This window comes from Electrophorus electricus, chromosome 22 (genome assembly GCF_013358815.1).
Source record: "Electrophorus electricus isolate fEleEle1 chromosome 22, fEleEle1.pri, whole genome shotgun sequence".
Taxonomy (NCBI): Eukaryota; Metazoa; Chordata; class Actinopteri; order Gymnotiformes; family Gymnotidae; genus Electrophorus; species Electrophorus electricus.
In genome coordinates, this window is record NC_049556.1 from 12,603,854 (window position 1) to 12,616,353 (window position 12,500).

A 12,500-nucleotide genomic window follows, 5' to 3' on the forward strand; every position below is an offset into this window, starting at 1 on the left:
TGTGTGTGTGTGTGTGTGTGTGTGTGTGTGTGTGTGTGTGTGTGTGTGTAGTATGAGCTAGTGTGTCATGTAACTGGAGACTCAGAGTCAACATTTACTATAATTAAGGCAGTAAAACCAGAAATCTCTGAATGCTTCCAGGCTCTTCCTGGATTTGCCAGAGCTCCCGAGCTAGCCTGCACTGCTGTGTCGCAGCATTCCAGCTCCGCATGTCAGTCTGGGAGAAGCATAGTAATAAGAAAGCCAGCATTAAGGCGGGAATGTGGTCATTCTATAATTACACACTGCTCCACTACGCGGAAGTCAGAAAACTTGAAATTCCGCCGGAAGCGCATGGTGACCATACATGGATGAGCTGTATGTGTCATTCCCCAAAGGTTCAGCTGCTCCTGAAATAAGGATCATAACAACCGTGTCAAGACAAAACTGCCCAGTGCCAATGGTTCACTGTGCCCTAAAAGCATCAGTAAACAGCTGCAGTGTGTTCTCAACACTGACATCCATGTGTTTACCAACGGACAGAACATCAGCCATCCAGCTGTTACATCCTAAAATGAGACAGAGAATGAAGAAAGACAGAACAAGTCAAGTGGAACCTGATTGACATCATTCAGACCTGTCCTGTAGCTTCAGCAGGTGTGGTGTGGGTACACGCTCCTAGTGCTGAGGCATTCTTCTAGATGCACAGGACAGGTGTGCTTGTGAACAGGACAGGTGTACTTGTGGGTGTTAGACGCTTTTTTGTAGAACACCCTGCTATACTTTCACAATTGAAATATTTCTGGCAGTTTCTAAGTATATTTATATATCAATATCTGTTACACAATATTCTGTCCAACTGTTCCCAGTGTAGAGACTCAGTGCTTGCTTCCAGACTTTTGGCCTGTCATGTACATATAGTGTGTACTGAATTTACATATAGGTGTACTGAATGTGTACTGAATGTACATATAGTGTGTACTGAATGTGTACTGGATGTGTACTGAATGTGTACTGGATGTGCACTGGATGCTCACTGGATGACTATGAGGTGGCAAATCTAACCGTGTGTGTGTGTGTGTGTGTGTGTGTGTGTGTGTGTGTGTGTGTGTGTGTTACAGAGGCATCAGAATAATGAAATGAATTACTCAGAGGAATTAGAGGTAAATTTATGCTCTGGTTGAAGAGTGATAAAAAACACTTACAGCCCATAACTGAGGACATTCACTTGAACAACACACACTATGCACAGTGTCTTCATACTGCCTCTCTGTTGAGTTATTGCATTGTTACTAGTTATTTTCGTCCACAAAAACAGAGACTTATAAATCATGGAGATGACAGGCAGGCGGTATGTAAGGTTATGTATCTCACATGATGCAAGTCCGCATGTTTTGAGAGTTTTCGACAGTACCAGTCCCTACTGGGATTTCAGGAATGTTCTACTTTAATCCACAGCTGCTACGACACTTTCCACCATTTAAACCAAAGCAAACAGGGTATGCACTTTTGTTTCTTCAGCACGCAATGCGTACCATCTATATTTATTTTACATTTATTTTATTTGCTTTTATGAATGTTTTAATGTTTTAAGTTAAACATTTGTATGATTCACAGAGTTCTTCACACACACCATGCAAACTCCATAGATCAAGAACACAGTGAGATTAGATTTTAGGAGATGAAGCATCTTTCATAAAACTAACCCCCAAATCAAATGGAAACAAAGTTCGATTGAGAATAAGCACAAGGTTTTAGGTTGTGTGTGGAGTAAAGCCTGCCCTGTTGGATGTCTTTAGTTCTCTAAGACCAGTGACATGGTGAACAGTGCAGAAATTCACAAACAGGTAACTCAAGGATCCATAATACCTAAGCGGCCCAATCACATTTGGGAGCCTACATGGCGAGCGTACTGGGGTTGCCATGGAGACCGAGGCCTTTATGTTCAGCACTGAGGATTGCCAGAGTAGCGCTGCCGGGTCTAACGATTAACTGGGCCACAGCAATGAATTCAGCAATGAAGCACCACAAGCTGATGACCCTGCAGTGAGTCAGTCTGATGAGAAAAACAACACTTCACACACTGCTGTAAAAAGAGCCAAGAAACAACTGAGTATAAGCTGATCAGTTCATTATCACTTAACTAGAGGATCCAAAAACTGATGAGAAAACGAATCCTTCAAGCATTAAGGACAATTCATACCGTCTAGAGGACACAGAAGACTCAACCTCACCTGACTCTGAATCAGCCAATCCAGCAACACCTTAGATGACCAGTCAGCCAATCCACTGACCCTGAATCAGACACTGCCGAACCCTCCTCTATTCTTACCACTTACTATCTGGTGGGAGAACTAACTGATCTCAGGTCAGTTTACTGCTTTAAACCCTCAGTCATGACCAGTGCAGGGGGTCCACAGGATTAATAGAAAATAATCCACTAACATGCTTTAATGCACACGTTAATCCACTAACATGCTTTAATGCACACGTTAATCCACTAACGTGCTTTAATGTTAATATGATTCAGATGTGCTGATAACATGCATTCAGATCTTCACCGTTTACTGTGTTATTGTACAATGGTTCATGCTTATTGTGTCTTTAGGATGGATCACCATAGCTGCAGTTTGACTAACAGTAATGAGTTCATTCATTGCCAGTGTTATAGAACCATTCAGGTCACTGTGTTCAAAACTCCCACACATAAATATATTTTACAGTCAACAACACACCAGTCCTGCTCAAACACTTATCCAGCCATAAATCAACGTTTAACTAATTGCAGACCTTTCAAGAGAAATAAATCAGACTCATAAACACTCTTGAAAAAAACAGTCATGCATTCAGAAACTCGTCATGATATTCCTGGTGTGTAATTTGCTTTTGTTTTGGGGGTGGGGGTGGGGTGGATGTGGATGGGGTGGCACGGGGGAGTGGAGAGGACACCCAAAAACAGAGTGATGGATGCTTCTCTGCTGAGCCACAGGGGGCGAAATGTGAAGTGTGTGTGTGTGTGTGTGTGGGAGGAAAAAACAAGTCCATCACTCCTCCGATTGACAGTGAAGGGATATAAACCTTCCACACAAGCCAGAGAGTCACTGCAGTTGAATGCGGGCGCGCTCTTCCTCTCGACACGTCTCAGAAAGCTTCTGCCATGCTGGTTGCTCTCGCGCTCGCCTGCGTGCTCGGTGTGGCCTCGCCCAGTCCAGTAAGTAATACACCTCCGTCGCCTTGTTTAGTTGCTCAGGCAGTTCATATAATGGTATGTAACTGGGCTACACAATATAGACCATTGTAACTTTGATATTGTGTGTGAAATTAGTAACATGGAGATCACAAACTAATACTATGGGAAGTACCATGGTCCTGTTTTATTATAATACTGTGTAAGAACTCAGCTATGTAACATGTCAGCTATGTAACACATCAACAGATATAGAAAAGTTAGCAATTTTTTATTCATCTAGTGCACAATATGACCTGCAACAATAAAGCACAACTAATACCAATGCAAAACAAAAGTGTTCAAATGCCACTAAATTACTATGCAATGATCTTTTAAAGCATTCAACCAACAGACTGCGGCAGGTAATTTGCTGGATGTATATTTCAGATTGTTCAGTCCAAAATTCTGAATGATCTGGTTGCACAGAGGAGTTCTGTCAGAGAGAGGTACACAGGGCAGCAGATCGACATTCTGGACAGCTTCACACCTGTGCTACCTCCTGTGAGCACACACCTGCCCTCTCTCACAAACACACTCTGAAATGCAGACACAGGAAACTACATTTTCTGCAATACGTACTAAGATTTACACATTTGAACTCAGCAACCATCATAATAAACACGTTACATTTATGAAGCATGTTTCTCCTTCTCTGTTTTCTGCTGATTTCATGCTCAGATAACTGAGGGTCCCTTATCGAGTGGCAATGGACAGAAAGTCACGGTCGTCCAGGTACACTCACGGTCGTCCAGGTACACTCACATTCATCCAGGTACACTCACGGTCGTCCAGGTACACTCACGGTCGTCCAGGTACACTCACGGTCGTCCAGGTACACTCACATTCATCCAGGTACACTTACCACACAAAATATTCCAACAAACACTTCGATATTCCTTAACAAGTACCACCACTTACTCAAGAAAGAAGGCAATTCACTAAGCAAAAAAACCAGTTGATCCTAAACATTTAGTCATGTTTGTCACATTCAGATCACTGAGGTTCCTGCACCAACTATTAGTGATGGACAGCAACAGGTAGGATCACACACACACACATACACACATATATCAAAAACACACACTACACACACACATATCACAAACACACACACACACATATGTCACAAACACACACTACACACACATACACACACACATACACACAAACACACACACACACACACTACACACACTCATAAACCCAATAATTATGATGCAGTTTTTAAAGGAAGCATTTTGGCAAATTCAGAAAATTAAAAGGAAGAACCAGAATCAGAATCAGAATCAGAACCAGAACCAGAATCAGAATCAGAACCAGAATCAGAACCAGAATCAGAACCAGAATCAGGTTGGTGTTCTTGTCTTTTAGGCAGCAGCACAGAGCTCTTCAGAATCTGAGAGCTTGAACCAAAGTGAGTCAGAGGATGCATCACCAGAGGTATAACACACACACACACACACACACACACACACACACACACACACACACTCACACACACTCACACACACACACACACACACACACTCACACACACTCACACTCACACACACACACACACACACACACTCACACACTCACACACACACACACACACTCACACACAAACACACTCACACACACACACACACACACACACACTCACACACTCACACACACACACACACACACACACACACACACACACACACACACACACACACACACACACTTGCACACTCACCCACTGTAATTATTCTGCCAAGAATTTGTGCATGTTTTGTCATTTGTGTTTTAATGCACCGGTGTATTTGTGATAGACAGACATCTACTACCACATTTACAGACAGGCTTGATTCATTGAAGCAACTGAAATAAATGTTTTATTGGAAATCTAACATTAATATAATACTATTCATTCAACTGTTTCATGAAAAGTGGCAGACAGCTGAAAAAAATCTATGAATTTAACTCTTGAATATATGAATCTAACTCCACAGACAAGTGAAGAGCCAGATTCAGACACATCTGAGCAGGTATGCGCCCTCTGCAGGCCTGAGTCAGTACTGCAGGCGTGCTCCCAGTCATTACTTACAGCCTGTCATCAGCCTTTCATTGCGCTCACTTCAGCAACAGCTCTTTCAGCAAAAACAGCAAGCTGTGTTTTCTGAGAGGTACACAATGGAAGGGCTCCATGTGTAACTTTGCGGTCTGTTTTAAAGTCTAATTTCTATTGTCTTTGTTTGCAGACCATGGAATCACAGGACACCTCAGAGAACATGGTAAGTCAAACTCTTCAAAATCTCTACTGGCTTCCGACAGTTATGTGAGTTAATAATGAAATGTCGTAAGACTCACACTTTAAATATAAATATCTGAACTGTCTTAGTTTTTTCTTGTTAGACATCTGAGGAGATGGAAAATCAGATGGAAATGCAGGTAATAACACATTCAGGAGAAACAACAACTGATCTGTCACTGCACAACCACACCAGCAGGTGGCAGCACCACGCAAGGTCACTGACCTAAAGGCAGCACAGGGCAGACATTCTCCATCTTGACTCTCAGGAACAGTTCCCCTGACTCAAGGCTGCTCTGTGCTGCCCTGGGGTCAAAGGTCAGTTTTACACAACACCTACAAATTTACTCTGTACATGTTCTGTACTGTAAGTAGATACAGTTTTATCCCTTTTCATGACTGTGTGTGTGTGCTCAGTTCACAGAACACACCAACTCTGAGGGGCACTTGAGAGACAACAGTCACGGTAGTGAAGAGAACATACGGAGGGTGAGACACCACATTTATTAGATTATTAGTGTTTATTGCACACCACTCTCTCCTCTCTGCTCAATGCATACACACCACTTACATTTTTGCTGCTGTAGGGTTCTGAGTTGGACTGCTACACTGAACACAGAGAGGCAGATAAATGGCAAAATTCAAAATGGAAATATTGTGTTCGAGTTAGGAATTGATGTAGCCTTCCACACACCTAATTGACTGTGCCAAAATGACTCATGAACTTTGCTTTCTGCGGGAGACAGAAAGGGTGGAGCAACAATTTTATCTCTCTAGGGGGTCTGATGTGTGTGAGGTCTGATCTGTGTTAGGTCTGATATGTTAGATCTGATGTGTGTGGTGGTACACTGAGGTCTGATCTGTGTGACTTCTGATGTGTGTGAGGTCTGATCTGCGTCAGGTCTAATCTGTGTGAGGTCTGATATGTGTTAGATCTGATGTGTGTGGTGGTACACTGAGGTCTGATCTGTGTGAGGTCTAATGTGTGTGAGGTCTGATCTGTGTTAGATCTGATGTGTATGGTGGTACATTGAGGTCTGATGTGTGTGAGGTCTGATCTGTGAGGTCTGATGTGTGTGAGGTCTGATGTGTGTGGTGGTACACTGAGGTCTGATCTGTGTGAGGTCTGATGTATGTGCTGGTACGCTGAGGTCTGACGTGTGTGAGGTCTGATGTATGTGGTGGTACACCAAGGTCTGATCTGTGTGAAGTCTGATCTGTGTGAGGTTTGATGTGTGTGAGGTCTGATGTGTTAGGTATGATATGCGTTAGATCTGATATGTGAGGTGGTACACTGAGGTCTGGTCTGTGTGAGGTCTGATTTGTGTAAGGTCTGATCTGTGTGAGGTCTGATGTGTGAGGTGGTACACTGAGGTCTGATCTGTGTGAGGTCTAATCTGTGTTAGATCTGATGTGTGTGGTGGTACACTTAGGTCTGATGTGTGAGGTCTGATGTGTGTGAGGTCTGATGTGTGTGGTGGTACACTGAGGTCTGATCTGTGTGAGGTCTGATATATGTGCTGGTACACCGAGGTCTGATGTGTGTGAGGTCTGATGTATGTGGTGCTATACCAAGGTCTGATCTGTATGAGGTCTGATATGTGTTAGATCTGATGTATGTGGTGGTACACTGAGGTCTGATCTGTGTGAGGTCTGATTTGTGCGAGCTTTGATGTATTCCTCGGTCTTCCCCAGAGCTGGATCCATGCTCTCAGCCATCGCTTTCACCACCGAGTGCACGCCGAGCCCATAACACGAAGCGTGGCTTCTGAGGTGTCTGTGGAAGCAGCGAAGGTGGGCGTGGCCGAGGCTGGAACAGTGGGTGTGGCGACCGGGGGAGCTCCTGTGATGGTAGCCCCCACCTTACCTGCCGCTGCTACGGGGGCCGTGGTCCCAGAGTTGGAGAGTGCCGCCAGCGAGAGCATAGAGAGTGCTGGGGACTTGGAGCAGTGGAGCCGTTGCAGTCGGACGGCGGATAACGGAGACTGTACCAGCTGCGGCATCACCTCCACCCCCGGCACACTGCGGCGGGAGGTGCACCGCGGTCACCTGATCATCTGAGAGAGGAACTCCGAGCTCACATTCAGCAGTAAACATCAGTCCATATGGAGATGGTGGCTGGCCAATCGCAAGCAGAGGCGGGGAGAACGGAACGACGGCGGGGATGATGTCATAATGAAACTGTAAAGTGTTGTCATGGAATCCACGCACGCGCTTCTACCTTAGACATTTTGGTACTAACAACACTTACCTGTAATTCTTTAATGAAAACGTATATTGATTTACAGTTAATAATTATACAGTTTAAATCTAACTATATATATTCATACTGACCGTATTTATATTAATTATGCAGTTTAATCATTAATAACATCACGTTATAGTCCTAACAGGATCATGTCTGATACACTGAAGATCTAATAATACTCTGACGTATCTAAACGGTACTTGTTTACAGTGCAATAACTCTGAGTGTGGCTGTTTTCATACCAACCTTTTATTGACATCACTTTATTCTTTCTTTCCTTTGACATTGTCCTTTGCTCAAACACTTTCCATCTGCTGTATGCAGGGACACGCTACACACTCATCACACACTGGGACATTGTTACTAACCAACATGTAATATTTAATAACACTTGTTTAAACGGATTATACACTGAGATTAACTTTATGACCAACACACATGTTTTGCAGCAGTGTGTATCTAATCAACATTAGTTTATATTGCAGTAATCTTAAACCTCTTCACTTAAGCTTTAACCTCGAGTGTAGTTTTTTATAGTAGATGATGGATATTTTACAAATAATCCAGTAGATAATCAAACACAGGGCCTGTTTCACTGTTCATTTCATTACACTGCATCACATGTAAAAGAATAAACCTGAAATGCGTTCCTGTTTGTGTGTGTACAATTTCTGTGATCCCTCTCTGTTTTATGGAGCATATGGCTTCATCTGAGGCTTGTGCACTGTGTGAGTTCTTACTCTTATAGACATTCCACAGATCAAGACCCTGGAAGTGGAGAGCTGTAGTGTTGGGGTTAGGGTTAAGGTTAGGGTTAGGGTTAGGGATAGGGTTAAGGTTAGGGTTAGGTTTCAGGTTAGGGTTAGGGTCAGGTTTCAGGTTAGGGTTAGGGTTAAGGTTAGGGTTAGGTTTCAGGTTAGGGTTAGGTTTCAGGATAGGGTTAAGGTTAAGGTTAGCAGTAGGCTACAGCTTTAAACTCTGATGACCCTCTTAAAGAGGAGATAACTTCAACTTTTTACGTTTCTTTTGTACTTTTTTGTAGACGTGGGTGAGATCTCTAAAAACTATGATTCTGCACTAACAGTGTGTTTGATAAAAGAGAGGTGTGTGTGTACCAGTGTGTCTGCAATCAGGCCCGGAAATTTCTCATCTGAACTTTCTCCAGGTGTAAAAGCTGTATTGGGATGTAATGATATCCACAGAGGCTGAAAAATAAGGTGTGTGTGTGAGAGAGAGAGAGAGAGAGAGAGAGAGAGAGAGAGAGAGAGAGAGAGAGAGAGAGAGAGAGAGAGAGACAGAGACACTTGCAGTTTGCTTTAAAATAGTAAGTGTGGAAAAGTGCTGCCTGTGAGTTAAAGTCTACAGAGTGAACCTGGTACAGGACACAGGACACAGCCTGGTACAGGACACAGGACACAGCCTGGTACAGGACACAGGACACAGGACACAGCCCGATACAGGACACAGGACACAGCCCGGTACAGGACACTGAGCATGTGGCTCGGCACAGAAACTCCCTCAGCAGAGCAGATATGTTGAATCTGTGTGCTGGACTCTAGAGACATCTGTGCTTTTTTAATGTTCTTCTCTGGGAGAGGACAGGCGTTTTTATTAATATGATTAATTTTCACCGTTTATTTTAATTGCTTTGCATTAATTGTATTTGCATATTGGGCTTCCCAAGTATTATTTAACAAATTAAAAAATCAGCACAAAATAGCCTTTTAATTAAAAAAATGACTTCGTGATGTGACTGTGCTGCTCGAGGTCTTGGTGCTGGTATCAGTCTAAACACAATGTGAAACTCTCCTCATCTGATAATTACATGCCAGTGAAGGTGGAAATAGCACTTTAAACACTAACTCCTATTATTGATACCACAAACCCTAGTTATTACTAGTATGTGGATGGACTTTAGCCTAAGTATAGCTGTGTGTGTACCGCTCGAGTGTGTGTGTAGGGGTGAGGGTGTTGTCCTGCATGCCATCATTTATATAAAGCACTGGGAGTATTTACAGGTATGCAGTCACCATTACCTGCGCACAGGCTCTGAGCAGAGGACAGGTACAGGTAAGGACACCTAGGCAGGGTTATTGCATAGCTCAGTTCAGCTGCGGTTCGCATCACACATGACCTCAGACACTGTCTGATGTCACCAGGAATTTGTAGCTGCTTTTACAAGTGAGGACGGTTTCCTGTATTTACTGTGAGGAAGACACGTAAGTACTATGACTCACTTTTCCATAGCCTCCTCACTTTTGTTATGAACTGGTTTGTGATATAAAAAAAAGTGCAAATTGAAACTTCTGCAGCTGGAAGAAAGATTGTGAGAGAATGTGAGGGAAGTCATGAACTTTGGTGTCATAGTAAGTCTATGTTTTTTAGTGCATAATGCACTGGGGTTCACGTGCTTGCATGTATATTGGCTTCAGAAGAGTCAGGGTTCCTGTGTTTTATGACGTGTGACGGATGACGTGATTTCTTGCAGGGCACGTGTGCCACTATGATGAAAGTGGTGCTCATGTGTTTCATCGGGTGCCTTACAGCCTTACCTGCAAGTACAACTCCAACTATACAATGAGAGAAAGATGAGCGCGCATGTGTGTGTGTGTGTGGGGGTGTGTGTGAGTGTGTGTGTGTGTGTGTGGATGTGTGTGAGTGTGAGTGTGGGGGGGGGGCAGTTGAACATCTGAGGTGTGTGACAGAAAAAGTCTGAATATGATTGTATGATTTTGTGTGTGAGAGGAGGGGAGGGGAGGGGAGGGGAGGGGAGGAGGAAGAGAAGACAAAATGAGTAGACATGGCAGTGAAACAGTGCCAAACCCTGACATCACCTCTCCTGTGTGTGTGTGTGTGTGTGTGTGTGTGTATGTTTGGGTGTGTGTGTGTGTATATGTGTGTGTGTGTGTATGTTCTGTGTCACAGGTTCCTTGGCTGGAGGAGCTGCAGTCAGTAAGATCAGCCTCATACCTCCACCTCCATCACTATTATACCTCCATCACTATTATACCTCCACCACTATTATACCTCCATCACTATTATACCTCCACCTCCATAACTATTATACCTCCACCACTCATACCTCCACCTCCATCACTATTATACCTCCACCACTATTATACCTCCATCACTATTATACCTCCACCACTATTATACCTCCATCACTATTATACCTCCACCTCCATAACTATTATACCTCCACCACTCATACCTCCACCTCCATCACTATTAGACCTCCACCACTCATACCTCCACCTCCATCACTATTATACCTCCATCACTATTATACCTCCACCTTCATCACTATTATACCTCCATCACTATTATACCTCCACCACTATTATACCTCCACCTCCATCACTATTATACCTCCACCACTCATACCTCCACCTCCATCACTATTATACCTCCACCACTCATACCTCCACCTCCATCACTATTATACCTCCACCTCTCATACCTCCACCTCCACCATAATTTCACTACTCATAGTCATCATGTGTTGCAGGATTCATAGCCAGTCTCATTCACATGGCAGTTGACCAGCGGCTGCTACTGTTCACTCCATGTGAATCATTTACATCGTTAGTACGTGAAGCTTCTCCACGCGGGTCAGTACGTGTGATCTGATAAGACTAATGTCTAATACAGCACACATTCAATAAATGTTGTGAACTAGCAAAAAGTAAAGGCATATAAACAAATTCACAAATCCTAACGCAGCACAGGTTCTGTGAAACCACAACTTCCAGAAAAACTGTCTGTACATCTACAACAACACATGTGGGACCACAAGGCTGGTCTGAGTGGTGGGTAGAGGGGTGAGTGTCTGCTCGCTACAGCCTGTCCAGTCTGTCTGTTATGAATAACCATCTCTCTGCTCTCTCAGGGAAGTGGAGATCATCTCATTGATAACAAGAGAAGTCCACGACAAAATCCTGTGGTATGCTGTGTTTGACTAAAAAAACCCAACAACTGGGTGTGTTCTGTTTTGTGAGGGTTTGGTGACACCACGTGAGGGAGGGGTTTGGTGACGTGAATGTGACATGTGAGGGCGGGGTTTAGAGTAGGCGTTCTCTCGTGGTCGTGATGACATCATCCAGTTGTCTACAAACCTCCCAGTGATTTTACTCGCTGTCTATTTCAGGCCAATTCCACACACAGCAACTTCCTCCAGACAGTCTGGCGCACCCCTAGACTGGTGCCCAGAGAGGTGGGCCACACGAACATGCCAGCTGCCCAGACACGGCTCACCTCGGCTGGGAAGAGCCCACGGCTCGCGTCCTTATCTGCGAGAGTTCTGGAGGTCACCACACCAAATGTTCCAGCAGTTGTTCCCACCACTCACACCCAGGACTGTCCCCAGCCTGGGCCCAGTGACGCCCGCGGCCGTGGCGCGCAGGAGGCCATTATGACACGCGCACGTCTGCGGGTGAGGAGCGCTGAAAACGACGATGACAACGAAGGCCGTGCTGTCGCTTCCTCTGGACACGAGACAGAGGCGGTGAAGTCCGAGACAGTGAAGAGCGAGAAGAGCGAAGCAGTGAGAGGAGGGCGGGGGGTAGCCGAGAAGGCCCAGAGTGCGGACTTCAGCTTTGAGTGGGACGACTTTGGGATACAGGGGGATGAACCCGCTCCCCCCAGCACATCAGGAATGCCACAGGAAGCAGACGGCGTCAGGAACTCAGCCTCGAGCTCTTCTAGTGATTCTGACGATTCCAGCAGTTACAGTGACTCCAGTGACTCTAGTGATTCAAGTGATTCCA

At 44.5% G+C, this 12,500-nt stretch overlaps 1 long non-coding RNA gene across 1 annotated transcript; it reads left to right on the forward strand.

Annotated features, from left to right (window-relative positions):
• The first annotated feature begins 4,577 nt into the window (after window positions 1-4,577).
• On the forward strand, window positions 4,578-5,943 carry LOC113592200. Its single transcript, XR_004775467.1, has 5 exons — window positions 4,578-4,648; window positions 5,188-5,223; window positions 5,437-5,469; window positions 5,591-5,626; window positions 5,904-5,943. It is a non-coding gene; the product is annotated as an uncharacterized LOC113592200 (long non-coding RNA).
• The last annotated feature ends 6,557 nt before the right edge of the window (window positions 5,944-12,500 follow it).